The following is a 14,511-nucleotide window of genomic DNA, read 5'->3' as shown; positions in this document are numbered from 1 at the left end:
GCTCCCTTTCGGGGCTGCTTACTGCGCCGCCTTCCTCTGCATTTGAACTTGGCGCGCGCGCCCAACCTTCCACTTTCCTCTTAACCGTTTCTTCGCTCCCCGATGGAGGTGTGGCCACTCCTGACTCATGCCCTCCCTCCTGTGGTGAGCTGCCAGCGCTTCCCCCCTGGCTCCCTTCCTCTTCCCTGCTCCCTGGCGGTGACGCTGGTCCCGATTTCCAGCTGCTCCCCCCTGAGTCCCCTCTGGCTCTATCTTCCTGGGGTGCCCCCCTAGACTCCCCCCTTGCCCTGGCCACTGGTGCTCCTTTCTGTGAATCCTCTGATTCACTGGAAAGACTAGGAGATCTCGGGTCGTCGTCATCACTCATCTTTTCTTCTGCCTCCTCCCCTTCGCTCTCTGTTTCCTCCCTTGCCCGTGCCTCTGCTCCTAAACCCCTGACATTAATAATAATACAACAATAACAAGAATAAAAATGGAACCCAAGCGTCATCTAGTCCAATGCCATGCGATGCAGGAACCATATATATTCTTTCATTTTCGCATATACAACCTGAACAATATGTAAACAGTACAAGGGGGAAAAAGCAAAGTAGATTAAAGCACACATTGCAAGTTCACTCTGGGGACAGAAGTTGAGATGTGGAACCTTAAAACTCTGCAAGGAGTACAGCTATGGATGTCATTAATCCTAGCTTATGTTGTTTTTACAGATCCAGTGCAGGACTTTCATCTTAAAAGACTGCCAACCAAGCAATATGAGAGAATGCTGGTGAGGGGCAGGCAAGAAAGAAAGAAAGAAAGAAAGAAAGAAAGAAAGAAAGAAAGAAAGAAAGAAAGAAAGAAAGAAGAGTCCTGGAGAGGAGACTCTGGAAAGCTTTAAGAGTTCCAGATTTTTGCATAATGCGCTGGCAGACCCCTGATGCGCTCTTGCTCATTTACATCACAATTAAAGGCACCCCAAAGCTGCTGTGTCCTCTTCACGCTTTGGAAGAACAAAATACTTCTCGTGCCATGAAAAATCGAGGTACTGATCCTGCTAGAAGTAATCAGCGAGGAAGATGGCCGCTAGACAGGGAGAGCTGCTTTCATGCTCAAATCCTGCTTGCGGATTTCCCATTGCGGCACCTGATGGGTCACTGGGAGAACAGGAGGTTGGATTGGATGGGCCCATGGCCTGATGCTCTGGTGTGCTCCTTTGGACAAGACAGCTTCACAATCCATGGTTTGGCTTGCTTTATAATAATAATTTATTATTTCCAGCCCACCTATCTGGCTGGGTTTCCCCAGCCACTCCAGGCGGCTCCCAATGCCCATTATGGGAAACCTGCAAGCAGGACAGAACACAGGATGATGATGATGATGATTAATACCCCACCCATCTGGCTGGGTTTCCCCAGACACTCTGAGCAGCTCCCAACAGAATACAGTGGTGCCTCGCAAGACGAAAATAATCCGTTCTGCGAGTCTCTTCGAGTCTCTTCGTCTAGCAGTTTTTTCGTCTTGCGAAGCAACCCTATTAGCGGCTTAGCGGATTAGCGCTATTAGTGGTTTAGCGGCTATTAAAGGCTTAGCGGCTATTAAAGCCTATTAGCGGCTTAGTGGCTAAAAGGCTATTAGCGGCTTAGCGGCTTAGAAAAAGGGGGGAAAGCGAAAAAAATCGCAAGACTCGCAAGACGTTTTCGTCTTGCGAAGCAAGCCCATAGGGAAATTCGTCTTGCGAAGCGCATCGAAAAACGGAAAACCCTTTCGTCTAGCGGGTTTTTCGTCTTGCGAGGCATTCGTCTTGCGGGGCACCTCTGTATTAAAAACACGATAAAACATCAAATATTAAAAACATCCCTAAATAGGGCTGCCTTCAGATGTCTACTAAAAGTTAGGTAGTTTTCCTTGACATCTGATGGGAGGGCATTCCACAGGGCAGGGGCCACCATTGGTTCCCTGTAACCTCACTTCTCGCAGGGAGGGAACTGCCAGAAGGCCCTCGGCGCTGGATCTCTGTGTCCGGGCTGAACGATGGGGGTGGAGATGCTCCTTCAGGTCTACTGGGTCAAGGCCGTTTGGGGCTTTCAAGGTCAGCACCAACAGTTTGGGGTTTTTTTTGTTAAATCATTTTTATTAATTTTCCAATAAAAAACATCCAATTAACATACCAAATCATAATCCAATTAAAATAAAAACTAAAATAAAAAAAGACCAAATTATCATCCAAATTATAATTATTAATTTTACGGGACTTCCCATAGTCTGGACCTTGAAGCATAGCTCCAAATCTCAATCCTGCCTCTCCTCGTTGTTTTTGTATTTCCACATCTCGATTTTAACACTTTTAAGTTCCCCGTCCCTGGCTCTCTGATTCTCAATCACGTCAGACATCAGATATCCTTTCATCCATCGAGTACAGCTTTATTTGTATATATATATATATATCTTTTTTCACACTGACACTTTGAATTGTGCTCAGAAGCATACTGCGAGCCAATGTAGGTCTTTCAAGACCGGTGTTATGCATTCAATGATGGTTTAGCATTGACCATGGTTATCTGCAAGGCTACTTCTCAGCTTCTCATGTTCCCTTTCATTAAGATGTGAAACAAATTAGAATGACACTACAATGGAACCTCGGCGCCCGAATGCTTTGGGAGTTGAACGTTCCGGCTCCTGAACAAACGAAAACCGGAAGTAATTGTTCTGGTTTTCGAATGTTCTTTGGAAGCTGAATGCCCAGCCTGGCTTCCAGGGCTTCTGATTGGCTGCAGGAAGCTGCTGCGGCCAATCAGAAACTGTGCCTTGGTTCCTGAAGTGTTTCAGGAATTGAACAGACTCCCACTGTATAGAAATTTGTGCAGGAAGTTTGTGCTGGCTGAGGCTTGAAGATGTGGCACCAGGTTGACAAAAGTTATTCTACAACGTTGAGAAAGAGAAAAGCCCACCTCCACTCAGCCTTTCCTTGCCACCCACCCACAAAACCCTTGTTCCTATTTTACTTGGACCCCCCTTTTTTGGTGTGTGTGTGGGGGGGGACTTATCAGTGTATCAGAGCACAGCTGCCATGCCTTGCCAGGGCTCAAAGACTGGAATGGTTGCGGTATTATTATTATTTATTTTTTTAATGGGCCAGATCATATGCTTTATTAAGCAAGATCTAAATCATTCCTGCCCTGCCAGGGCCCTTTGGTATGCGCCAGCCATTAAACACACAATTAGCTTGCATTTACAAATCTGTAAAAACAGCTCTGGCCGCCCATTCCTCAGCCACTGCTTTGAGAGGGGTGGGGGAAGAGAATTATTTCTCCCTCCAGCTGAGCCCATCCTGCACTGTTGTCTCATTAGCAGAGCCTGCTTCAACCGGCTAGATCCATTTCTTCCCCCAAATTTAAGTTCCAGGAAAAGTGGGGGCATTTACCGCTCTGCCGCTGTTTAAATTTGCTTCCACTCAAGACCCTAATGAGCAGGGGGAGGAGTGAGTGAGCTCCGCAACGCATGGATATTTTTTGACAACCAACTTCTCTCCATCCCACGTCACAGACAGGCGAGGTATCAAACTGCTCTACTCTCAACCTCTGAATTGGCACATAAAGGCTTTAGATTTCTCAGTTTGGACATTCCACATAGATCAGAATCTCAGAATAGATCAGAACCCCCCCCCCCCTGTAATGTAGGAATGAATATGCAGGGATAGAACCTGCCACCTTGGCATTTACAACACCATGCTCTAGCCAGCTGAGCTATCCATGAAGCCCACCAGCTTATAGCCATCTTCAGATATCTCAAGGGCTGCCCTATGGGAGGTGGAGCAAGCTTGTTTTCTCCTGTTCCGGAGGGTAAGACTCGAACCCATGGCTTCTGCTGCTCCAGAGGGGAGAAGGACCTGAACCAATGGATTCAAATGACAGTGACAGCTGTTCAGCAGTAGAATGGACTCCCTTGGAAGGTGCTGGACTCTCCTTCATCGGAGATTTTTAAGTGTGGCCATCGTTCATGGATGGTTTTACTGTGATTCCTACATTGCAGGGGGTTGGACTAGATCATGGGTAGGCAAACTAAGGCCCGGGGGCCGGATCCAGCCCAATCGCCTTCTCAATCCAGCCCGCGGATGGTCTGGGAATCAGCTTGTTTTTACATGAGTAGAATGTGTCCTTTTATTTAAAATGCATCTCTGGGTTATTTGTGGGGCAGAGGAATTTGTGCATTTCCCTCCCAAAAAATATAGTCCAGCCCCCTCCCCAAAGTCTGAGGGACAGTGGACCAGCCCCCTGCTGAAAAAGTTTGCTGACCCCTAGACTTCAGGGTCCCTTCCAACTCTACAGTTCTATGAGTCTATGATGGAGAAGGATTCAGAAAGGGACATTCAAACTGACATCAACCCCTTAGGATGTATAGGGATGAGAACTAGAGTATGCGCATTTTGGTTTCGACACATAGTCAGTTCCAACACCAACCAAACGGTGGTTTGTACGAACCACAATTTAGCATCGTCATCATGGTTTGAGCTTCCAGGCAAGGAGAAGGAGGAGGTAAAGGTAAAAAGGTAAAGGACCCCTGGATGGTTAAGTCCAGTCAAATCTCGCTTTCAGGCCAAGGGAGCCAGCGTTTGTCCACAGACAGCTTTCCAGGTCATGTGGCCAGCAGGACTAAACCACTTCTGGCGCAGCAGGACACCGTGACGGAAACCAGAGTGCAAGGAAACCCCATTTACCTTCCCGCCACAGTGGTACCTATTTATCTATTAGCACTGGTGTGCTTTCAAACTGCTAGGTTGGCAGGGGCTGGGACAGAGCAACGGGAGCTCACAACGTTGCGGGGATTCGAACCACCAACCTTCCGATCAGCAAGGCCAAGAGGCTTAGTGGTTTAGAGCACAGCGCCACCCGTGTCCCCTAGAAGGAAGAGGGGACCCCTCACAAGTGCCACCTCCTTCCCAGGATTAACAGGGTCATCCTCCTACCATCAGCCTGGCAACTTTCCTTTCCTAGCCCTCTGGAACAGGGGTAGCCAACCCAGTGCTCACCAGAGGCTGTTGTGCTGCATCCTCCTTGGCCATTGATCATCGTGGCCAGGACTAAGAAGATGGGACACCACCAACCTTGATGGCTTTGAAAGAGGATTAGACAAATTCATGGCTACTAGTGATGCCTAGTAAGATATTAGACAGCATCTTAAAAAGTAGAGACATCACCTTGCCAACAAAAGCCTGTATAGTTAAAGCTAAGTGAGAGCTGGACCATGAAGAAGGCTGATAGCCGAAGAATGGATGCTTTTGAATTATGGTGCTGGAGGAGGCTCTTGAGAGTCCCATGGACTGCAAGAAGATCAAACCTCTCCATTCTGAAGGAAATCAGCCCTGGGTGCTCACTGGAAGGAAAGATCCTGAAGCTGAGGCTCCAAGACTTTGGCCACCTCATGAGAAGAGAAGACTCCCTGGAAAAGACCCTGATGCTGGGAAAGATGGAGGGAACAAGGAGAAGGGGACGACAGAGGACGAGATGGTTGGACAGTGTTCTCGAAGCTACCAGCATGAGCTTGACCAAGCTGTGGGAGGCAGTGGAAGATAGGAGTGGTTGGCGTGCTCTGATCCAGGGGACCACAAAGAGTCAGACACGACTAAACAACTCAACAACAACAACAACAACAACAACAACAACAGTGATGACGGTTGTGCTCTGCATCTGAAGGGGAGGGGGCTCCTGTGTTCGAATCCTGCTTGCTCAAATCCCATGGGCCTCTGGTTGACCACTCTGAGGAAAGGATGCCACGGATGGGCCATTGGCCTGATTCAGAATGTTCCTCTTCTGTTCTTAAGTCAATGAGAAGTCTTGTTTCTCAGAGAACATGCAAGGGCAGTTCCTTCTGCTGAGCTGGCAGGGAGGAGAAAGCAGCCACACTTAACTATTCACATGTGGGCAGAGAGAGCCATCATAAACTCCTTTTTCTCCCTCCGCTCCTGTCTGTTTTGCTCTGGGCCACTAATCCAATTGAGCCGGGCTCCGAGCTCGTAACAAAAGCTACGAGACATTTGTCAGATCTCTCGACTAGACCCGTGGCTAATTTTACAACGTTAATTTATCTTAGCATATTATATCGCTTTAATTTCGTCCCTCTGGATCCCATTACCACCGCCGTACCTTGTAGCCGGCGTGTAACGGTAATTGCCATTATTAGCAGCGTTCCGTGGGCTGGAGCAGCTCCGCAAATAAAGGGAGCAAGGAAAAACGGGGAGTCACCAGGTCGGCGGGGGCTCCGTGTGAGGAAAAAGGAGGAGGAACGCAAATAACTCCGGGGCTGAGCTGGGGGGAATTGTAAGGTCACGGTAGCGCGGGATTAAAAAGGAGGTAACCGGGGTAGTAAAGCCTCAGAAGAGGAAAGGGAAAATCACCAGGGAGAGAGGAACATAGGAAGCTGCATGGTAGAGGATCATAACATCACACAGTTCTAGAGCCAAAAGCAGCATTCGAATTCCACCAGGCGCATTTTGCACCTGTCTGTCGGCTGCTCGCAACCAAGTGAGGATGCTCTGGCGCCAGAACGATGCATGACATCTCCGCCATCTGGAGGTACAGAAGGATCTTTGGGTCTCGCCTGTTTTCACACATATTAACACATCCCGTAGAATTCTATCAGTTACCGTATTTTTCGCTCCATAGGGCACACCGGACCATAAGGCACACCTAGTTTTTAGGGGGGGAATAAAGGGGGGGAAATATTACCCCCCCCAGGTCCAGGAGCTTGCAGGGCTAGGGACGGGGAAGCCCAAGCTTCCCCCAACCCCAGCCCCCAGAACAGGCAGCTATCCGCAAGCCTTCCGAGCGCAGTGGGAACTCCCGGCACGCTCAGAAGGCTTGCGGATGGCTGCCTGAAGCCTGGAGAGCGAGAGGGGTCTGTGCGCACCGACGCCTCTCGCTCTCCAGGCTTCAGCAAAATCCTGCATTCGCTCCATAGGATGCACACACATTTCCCCTTCATTTTTGGAGGGGGAAAAGTGCGTCCTATATTTCATCTGCACAATCAGAACGAATTTCAGGAACCAAATAGTCGTATTGAAAAACACTATTTTTAAGCCGCCTGGCCCCAAAAGATCGATAAATTAAACTTTATTCGCATTAGCCAACGGCCATAGCAACATAAAACAAGCAATAAAATATATACAAATTAAAAAGACAGCAATGGGTAAAAAGGGCAATCAAATGGCCAAGATTATCGTTTGGATAGTGGCCCTTATTCTCATTGCACATTCGATAAACCTAGCAACCTTTGCTGTTTTCTGATCATTTTGCTGGCCCCAAAATGGCAACTAGGCCTTCCGTTTTGGCAACCCTGGTTTAAGGAGCAAATTGGCACCTAGCTTATAGATCTGAATTTCGAACACTGGCCAGAAGGGACCTCAAGAGTCATCTAGTCAACCCCCCCCCCCCCCGCAATGCGGGAATCTCAGCTAAAGTATCTATTTGATGGCAAGCTAGATAAGAAAAATGGCTACCCAGTCCATCGCATGAGCTCAATGGAGTCCCAAGGAGACCAATCCGGAAAGATATGCCTGTTCCTTACAATGAGCCTTGGGGTGCCCAGCCTGACCCCCCCCCCCACATCACAAGTCCCCATGCTACCTGCCCAAACGGGGGCCAAAAGCGGAAAGAGCAGCTCACATGTTTGACACCTTTTGCAGGTAGCTCAGAAGCGATTGCTGGCGTGCCTTTTGACCATGGGCAGGCAAACTTAGGCCCGGGGGCCGGATCCGACCCAATCGCCTTCTCAATCCGGCCCGCAGACGGTCCAGGAATCAGCGCGTTTTTACATGAGTAGAATGTGTGCTTTTATTTAAAATGCATCTCTGGGTTATTTGTGGGGCATAGGAATTTGTTCATTTTTAAAGATATACATATAGTTCGGGGCCCCCACAAGGTCTCAGGGATAGTGGAGTTTTCTGACCCTTGCTTTTGACGGACATTCGCTGGACTAGACGCTGTTGTTTGGCCAGAGATTTGGGGGCAAAGAGACAGAAGAGCAGCCACGCATGTCTCTGCATCCTGGTCTTAAACAAACACGAAAGCTTTTCTCTCTGAATCCTACAAGCGGGCAAGTCCAGCCTGAAATGTCAAGCTTGCTGACAGAAGAAGCCTCTGCCGTTCACACCGCTGGTGCTGCTGAAGCGAGGCAGCAATGAGATCGAAAGCACAAGAGAGAATCAGAGTCGGAAGGGACCCCAAGGGTCTTTAAGTCCAACCCTCTGCAATGCAAGAATCCCAGCTGTAGCATCCCTGACAGACGGCCATCCAACCTCTGCTTTAAGAGCCCTCCTACTAAAAAACCCAGCAGCGAGTAGTTCCTCCACCTTCAGGGGCTCATGTGGGAGTAAGACCAAAAGTGAGAGGGGGCCTTCTCTGTGGGGACCCCCAAGCTGAGAGTCTCCCTCCCCACAGAGGTGTGTTTGGCACCTTCATTGCACAGTTTCCAGAGGATGCTGAAGACAGATTTCTTTGTCCCAGCCTTGGACACTTGAGGTGCCTGTTTTAAGGACATGGCTCATTTTTTTATGGTTGCAAGTTGTTTTAAAGTGTTTTTAATGCTTGCGTATTTTATTGATTTCATGAACTCTCTCTATATATATACACCGTTTGATTGTTTAAAAAAACTTAAAAGTGGCTGTGTTTCATTGTTTCTTTATATGTTGTAACTTGCCCTGGGACGTTAGAATGAAGGGCAGATAATTAAGGAACAAGAACAATTTAACAACAGCAACAACACCTTGGCAGGTGTATTACGCAAGAGGGGGAAATCAGGATCGAATGTGTGGGGTGACCTTCATTAATACAACAAAATGCACAAAATAAAAAATGGGAAAAGCAGAGATTGGGAATTTAGAGGGTACCTTCAGAAACAATGCGAAGTTAAGACTGGGGAGATGAGATGAGCTGCTTGTGTTCAGATGTGCATTTTTGCAACCATCCCATCCTACAGCCTGAGGACCATCTATGACTTGCTGGATAGATCCATCTTTTCAAGCCAGGAGGGATGCCCTTCCTGTAACCCCACCTGGGTCTGGGCTGAGGACCACAACTGCTCTCTTCCGTCCCTCTCTCAGTATTTCCCAGTTATTGACTATATAATCTCAGGGGTGATGCACTTGGATTTAATAAAATCTCTCCAGGGATTCTAAAGGGACTTACAGAACAACGATGCCCTTTTGGGTGAAAAAGGAAATGTCAATCATTTGCCTGAAAAAGAGGTAGAATCACTCAAAATCAATCATGAGCAAAAACCTATTACAGATTAGAGCATCTCAAAAACAAAAACAAAATTCAAATCCATCGGTTTGAATCCCACAACAATGAAATTTCCATTTCCCCCCTTTGGTGGCAAAGAAGCAGTTCCTTGCCTTGCATTATGCAGGCTTCAGATAGATTCTCAAACAGCATCCAAGCATAAGCAAGAAACAATCAGATAAAATTCAGATGAACCTTCCTAGAATCACTTCAAAGTCCCCATGGGATCCTCGGCTGACTCATTACTTTCGCATCTCAGGCCCTCCAAAGCGATGACATCAGACCGAGCTCAGATCACCCCCAGGCCTGGCGTAACGACATCAGCGCTATCCCAATGACACAGCTACTGCCTGTATCATTCATGACATCACCCTGGAACATGAGATGCAGGAAGGAGATCTCAGAGGAGCAAAGGAGAGATCAAAAGACACAAACACTCCTCTGAAGTCACTGCAACAAAGGACAGCACGAGTCACTCCCTTCCAATGCTAAGCCTGAAACGTGGGCTTCTGGGAGCTGGTCAGGTTGCAAAAACTATTAGAAATGTGCAGCCCTCCATGAGCAGAATAGTAAAAATAAAAATAAAAATCCACTGAGTCATTAAAAGTATTTGCAACTATACTGGATATTATATATATATATATTACCCCATTCTCCTTTCTTAAGGAGTCCAGGATGGCAAAACAGGCCCGGATTTAGGTTTGATGAGGCCCTAAGCTACTGAAGGTAATGGGGCCCTTTCTATGTCCAGCTGTCTTTTGTCAACAGCAAATTGTCGCTGGTTTTTTGTGTGTGTGTTGAATATATGCTATATGGTAATTTATGGACCTAATAGATATCTATATCTAAAGCCATTTGCACATAAGAAAATATGTATTTTATCAAAGTAATTGTTGAACTGAAATACAACTAAGAAGAAGTATCCAGGTTTTGTTCCTTTATTTTTTGGGGGGGCCCCCAAGAGAGTGGGACCCTAAGCTATAGCTTGTTTAGCTTATACGTAAATCCAGCACTGGTGGAGAACAACAATAACAACATCACAAAAATGATTCCAGTACAGATGTGGATTGGGAAAGATCTGCACTTTGAAGGATCATTGGAAGAGGAAGGTCTTGAGCAGAAAAGCAGCAGAGACAGCCACTGTCTAATATTCAGGGGAGGGTATTCCAAAGGGCAGGGGCCACAACACTAAAAGCCCGATTCCTACATTGTGGGGAATGGACCTGCTGATAAGATTGCCCTGCAGGAGGAGCTCAACAGTGATCCGTCGGGTACAGAAGAGGGGAAATGGTCTTCCAGGTATCCTGATCCTAAGCCATTTAGGGCTGTGGTTCCCAATTTTGGGGGAGTTACTGCCAAATTAGTTCCATAAGCTCATCCCCACTGCCCTTTCCTTACCCGGCTCTACAAAAAGCATTGTTCAGAACAGAGGTTTTCACGACCCACTAAGGATGATAATAACGCAATAAAATTCAAGGCGCTAACAATTAATTGCATGCTTATTCAAAATCCAAATAAAACTGTTGAGTTTAATTAATGGAACAAAGCTGATGTCGTTGATCCAGGGATACCAGCTTTCCAGAATCTGATTGTCATTTACACCTCTAGCACCCCCTGGCTGTTCAAAGCCCCCCTAGATCATCCCACCCCAGAGGGAGGTGCTGCCCACCTGTATAAGGTTTTATCCATCAAAAGGAGCACCTTCAACTTAGCCGGGTAGCGACTGCTTGTCTTCCAGCCACTGCAACTCTACTCAACATGGGAGAACATGCTGGCGCCAGGCCTGTTGGCAGACCCACTCTGCTGCATTACAAAGATGTTTGCAAATGTGACACGAAGGCTGGCAACATGAACCCAGCCATGTGGGAATCCATTGCAGACGACTCACAGTACCTGGAAGACAGGCAGTGGAGTCTTGCATCCACAGCAGTGACCAGAGGAGGAATGCCCTCTGGGAGAAGCAAAGAGAGAAGAAACATGCTTTTGCATCTGCAGCAACACAGCTGGACGCCTTCACCTGTCCCAGCAGCAACAAAACAGGTCTGCCTCTCTCATACTGGTCTCTTACAGCAGGCGCTGCAACGCTCCAACAGTTTGATCTCACCATTGTCTACCAAGACAGGCAGATGCTAGCCGGCCAACTATCGTGCCCCATTGAGCAGCTTCCAAACCAACTTGAAGGGCAGCCCCACAAAGAGCACATTGCAGGAATCCAGCCCAGAGCTTACCGGCATATGGACAACAGCAGTCAGGCTATCTTGGACAAGAGACAGATGTAGCAGCTTTACCTGCGAGAGCTGGGAAAAGGAACTCCTAGCTACTAGGGTCACCTGCAGCTGTAGTGGCACAAAGATGGAGCCAGGAGCACCCTGGACTGCACTTTCTGGGGGAGTCCAACCCCATCCAAAGCAGGCAATTGATCAGTTACCTGGACCTGGGAACCAGCTGCCTCAATCTTGCCAGGATTCGGAGCTTGCTGGGCCCACCAGAAGGCAGAAGAAACTCAGGGTGCGTTTGGCATCATCAAGGGAAGACTCTGTGCCAAGAACATGCCAACGGACAGAGCAAGCGGCGAAGCTGCAGTAATTCTCACACATCACCAAACTACTTGAGGGCCACCCAGAAGTAGCCTGCAGGTGCTTCCTGAGCAGTAACCTCCTTGAATACGGAATAAGCATGCATCGGTCTCTAGTCAAGAGGCCCTTACCTCTCAGGTGTTGCAGGCAGCAAGGTGTGGACCAAATTGCTCATCCAACTCCTCTCAGCTTCTCCACGCTTTCCCTGTTCTGGGGTCTCGCCTTTGATATCCAGGGCTTCCTACAAAGATAAAAGCAGGTGTCGAGTCAGGTGAAATCATAGGAAATCTTTGCACCCCCTTTCTGCTGTTAGTGTTGCTAAGTTCCGCCCCTGAGCTGCTCTCCGCCACATGCAAAACGCTTTGCAAAAAGGAGACGTTTGCTACCTTTTTTCCTTGCCTCGCTCAGCGTCCAGAAAAGCCAAAAACATCCAGCCTTTCTGGATGCTGAGCAAATATGAGTGATTTCTCTACATGGCAGGCATCTGTACATGAGGCTTTGAAGTTCCTCTCGGCTGGGAGTGCGACAGAGCAGTTAAGAGTGCGGGACTAGGACCTGGGAGACCTAGGTTCGAATTCCCCACTTGGCCATGAAGCTTGCTGGGTGTGGCCTTCAGCCAGCCGCTGCCTCTCAACTTAACCTACCTCTCAGGGTTTTTGCGGGGATTGAAAGAGGAGGGGGAGAACCACGTATGCTACCTTGAGCTGCTTGGAGAAAAAGGTGGTATACAATTGCAGTATATAAATACATGCAAGCCTGTGTGTGCTTCAATTCTTTCACTACAACCCCGTGAGGTAAGCCAGGCTGCAGGATGTTAGGGCTAATCCAGGATTCAGACATGAGTCTTCCACACCCAGGTAAGAAAATGGCCATGTCAGGGATAAGAGAAAAGTCTCAAAGGTGAACAAAAACCAAGTTATTCAGCTGAGAACATTTTGGTTAATGTTGAAAAATGAAAAGCCACATCACTTTCCAGACTCCACTTCCCTGCAAGTATTCCAAGCACCATCGCCAAGGATATCTTAACCCCCTTTGCGACGTTCCTGCAAGGAAGGCTGCCGTTCTTCCAAGGATTAAGCCTGCCAATTGCTCTTCAGAGGGAACCCATTAATACTATCTCATTCCTACGTTATGGCGCTGGCAGGCTTTTGGTCTCTGCAGAAGACGCCCGTGCTGCAAGTCTGCTCAACGTGGTTGGCATTGCTGTTGAAAAACAGGTTCCTAAGGCAGCTCCAGGGAATTTCTTACACACACAGGACTGGGAAGCCGCCGTGCCGCGTCCAATGGCCCAGATAGAGAACTTTGTCACAAAGTACTTGGCAACACGTGGGAGTCCTTGCATTGACTTCCAGCGGGTTGCTGGATCTGATCTTTCGAAGGCCCATTAAACAGGAGTAAATAAGGGAAACTCCCGCGTGGGCCTGATTGAGAAACTCATTTGCAAAGCTCTGGGAAATAATTGCAAAGTTTTCCTGGAGCTTGAAGGAGGGAGCGGTCCGTTTGTCACTGCGGCAGCCCATGCCGGGCTCCCATTCATCACGCTTGTCAGGTGTCAGCCACTGAAAAATTCAGCAGTGCCTTCCCCCCTCCCACCGGGCAGCCCATCATTCACAAGGCAGGCAGCGAGGATGCCTGGAGACCACCAGAGCAATGACTGACAAATGTGACAGAAAGCGCACACCTACACGCAAAGCGCCATTTGCACCCAAGTGCTCGCGGGCCTCGCTACATAATAATCAAAGAAAAGACTACTGCATCCGGCCATGACCCTTCTAGTCTAGCATCCTGTTCTCACAGCAGCCAACCCAATGCCCATTATGGGAAACCCACAAGCAGGACAGCACACAGGATTATTATTATTATTATTATTATTAATACTCCACCCATCTGGCTGGGTTTCCCCAGCCACTCTGGGTGGCTGCCAACAGAATATTTAAAACACGATAAAACATTAAACATTAAAAACTTCCCTAAACAGGGCTGCCTTCAGGTGTCTTCTAAAAGTCTGGTAGTTGTTTATCTCTTTGACATCTGGTGGGAGGGCGTTCCACAAGGCGGGTGCCACAACCGAGAAGGCCCTCTGCCTGGTTCCCTGTAACTTGGCTTTTCGCAATGAGGGAACTGCCAAAAGGCCCTTGGTGCTACATCTCAGTGTTCAGGCTGAACGATGGGGGTGGAGACACTCCTTCAGGTACACTGGGTTGAGGCCATTTAAGGCTTTAAAGGTCAGCACCAACACTTTGAATTGTGCTTGGAAATGTACCGGGAATCAAGGTTGGACTTTCAGGACCGGTGTTAGATGGTCTCAGTGGCCGCTCCCAGTCACCAGACTAGCTGCCACAGGTTGCGTTTTTTCAGGTTGCGGACCGCTGAAACCCGGAAGTACCAGAGTGGGTTACTTCTGGGTTTCGGCAGTTGTGCATGTGCAGAAGTGCTAAATCGTGCTTTGCGCATGCGAAGGAGCGCAGAATCACAACCCACGCATGCGCAGACACGGGTTGCAAACGTGCATTCCGCACGGATCATGTTCGCAACCTGAGACAGGCAGGCAGACATCCTCTTTAAGTTTCCCATAACAGGGCAAACAGCCTCTGGGGGAAGGGATCAACTTATTTGCATATTTCAGGAAGTGACGCTGACCCCGGTCGCCCCCCCCCCCACTGGGCCGTTCATTCACC

General features: G+C 48.3%; 1 protein-coding gene across 2 annotated transcripts in view; it reads right to left on the bottom strand.

The window, feature by feature from the left end:
• Positions 1 to 14,511, bottom strand: part of CNTFR (ciliary neurotrophic factor receptor) — a gene marked incomplete at its 3' end in the record, with an annotated part of 437,882 nt that overhangs the window by 330,435 nt on the left and 92,936 nt on the right. For both annotated transcript variants that reach the window (XM_083466189.1, XM_083466191.1), the window contains exon 2: positions 11,965 to 12,074. The remainder of the gene's footprint in view (positions 1 to 11,964; positions 12,075 to 14,511) is intronic.

Source organism: Podarcis liolepis (genome assembly GCF_965112155.1).
Source record: "Podarcis liolepis genome assembly, chromosome: 11".
Classification (NCBI taxonomy): domain Eukaryota; kingdom Metazoa; phylum Chordata; class Lepidosauria; order Squamata; family Lacertidae; genus Podarcis; species Podarcis liolepis.
This window is presented reverse-complemented; position numbering and strand designations above follow the sequence as displayed.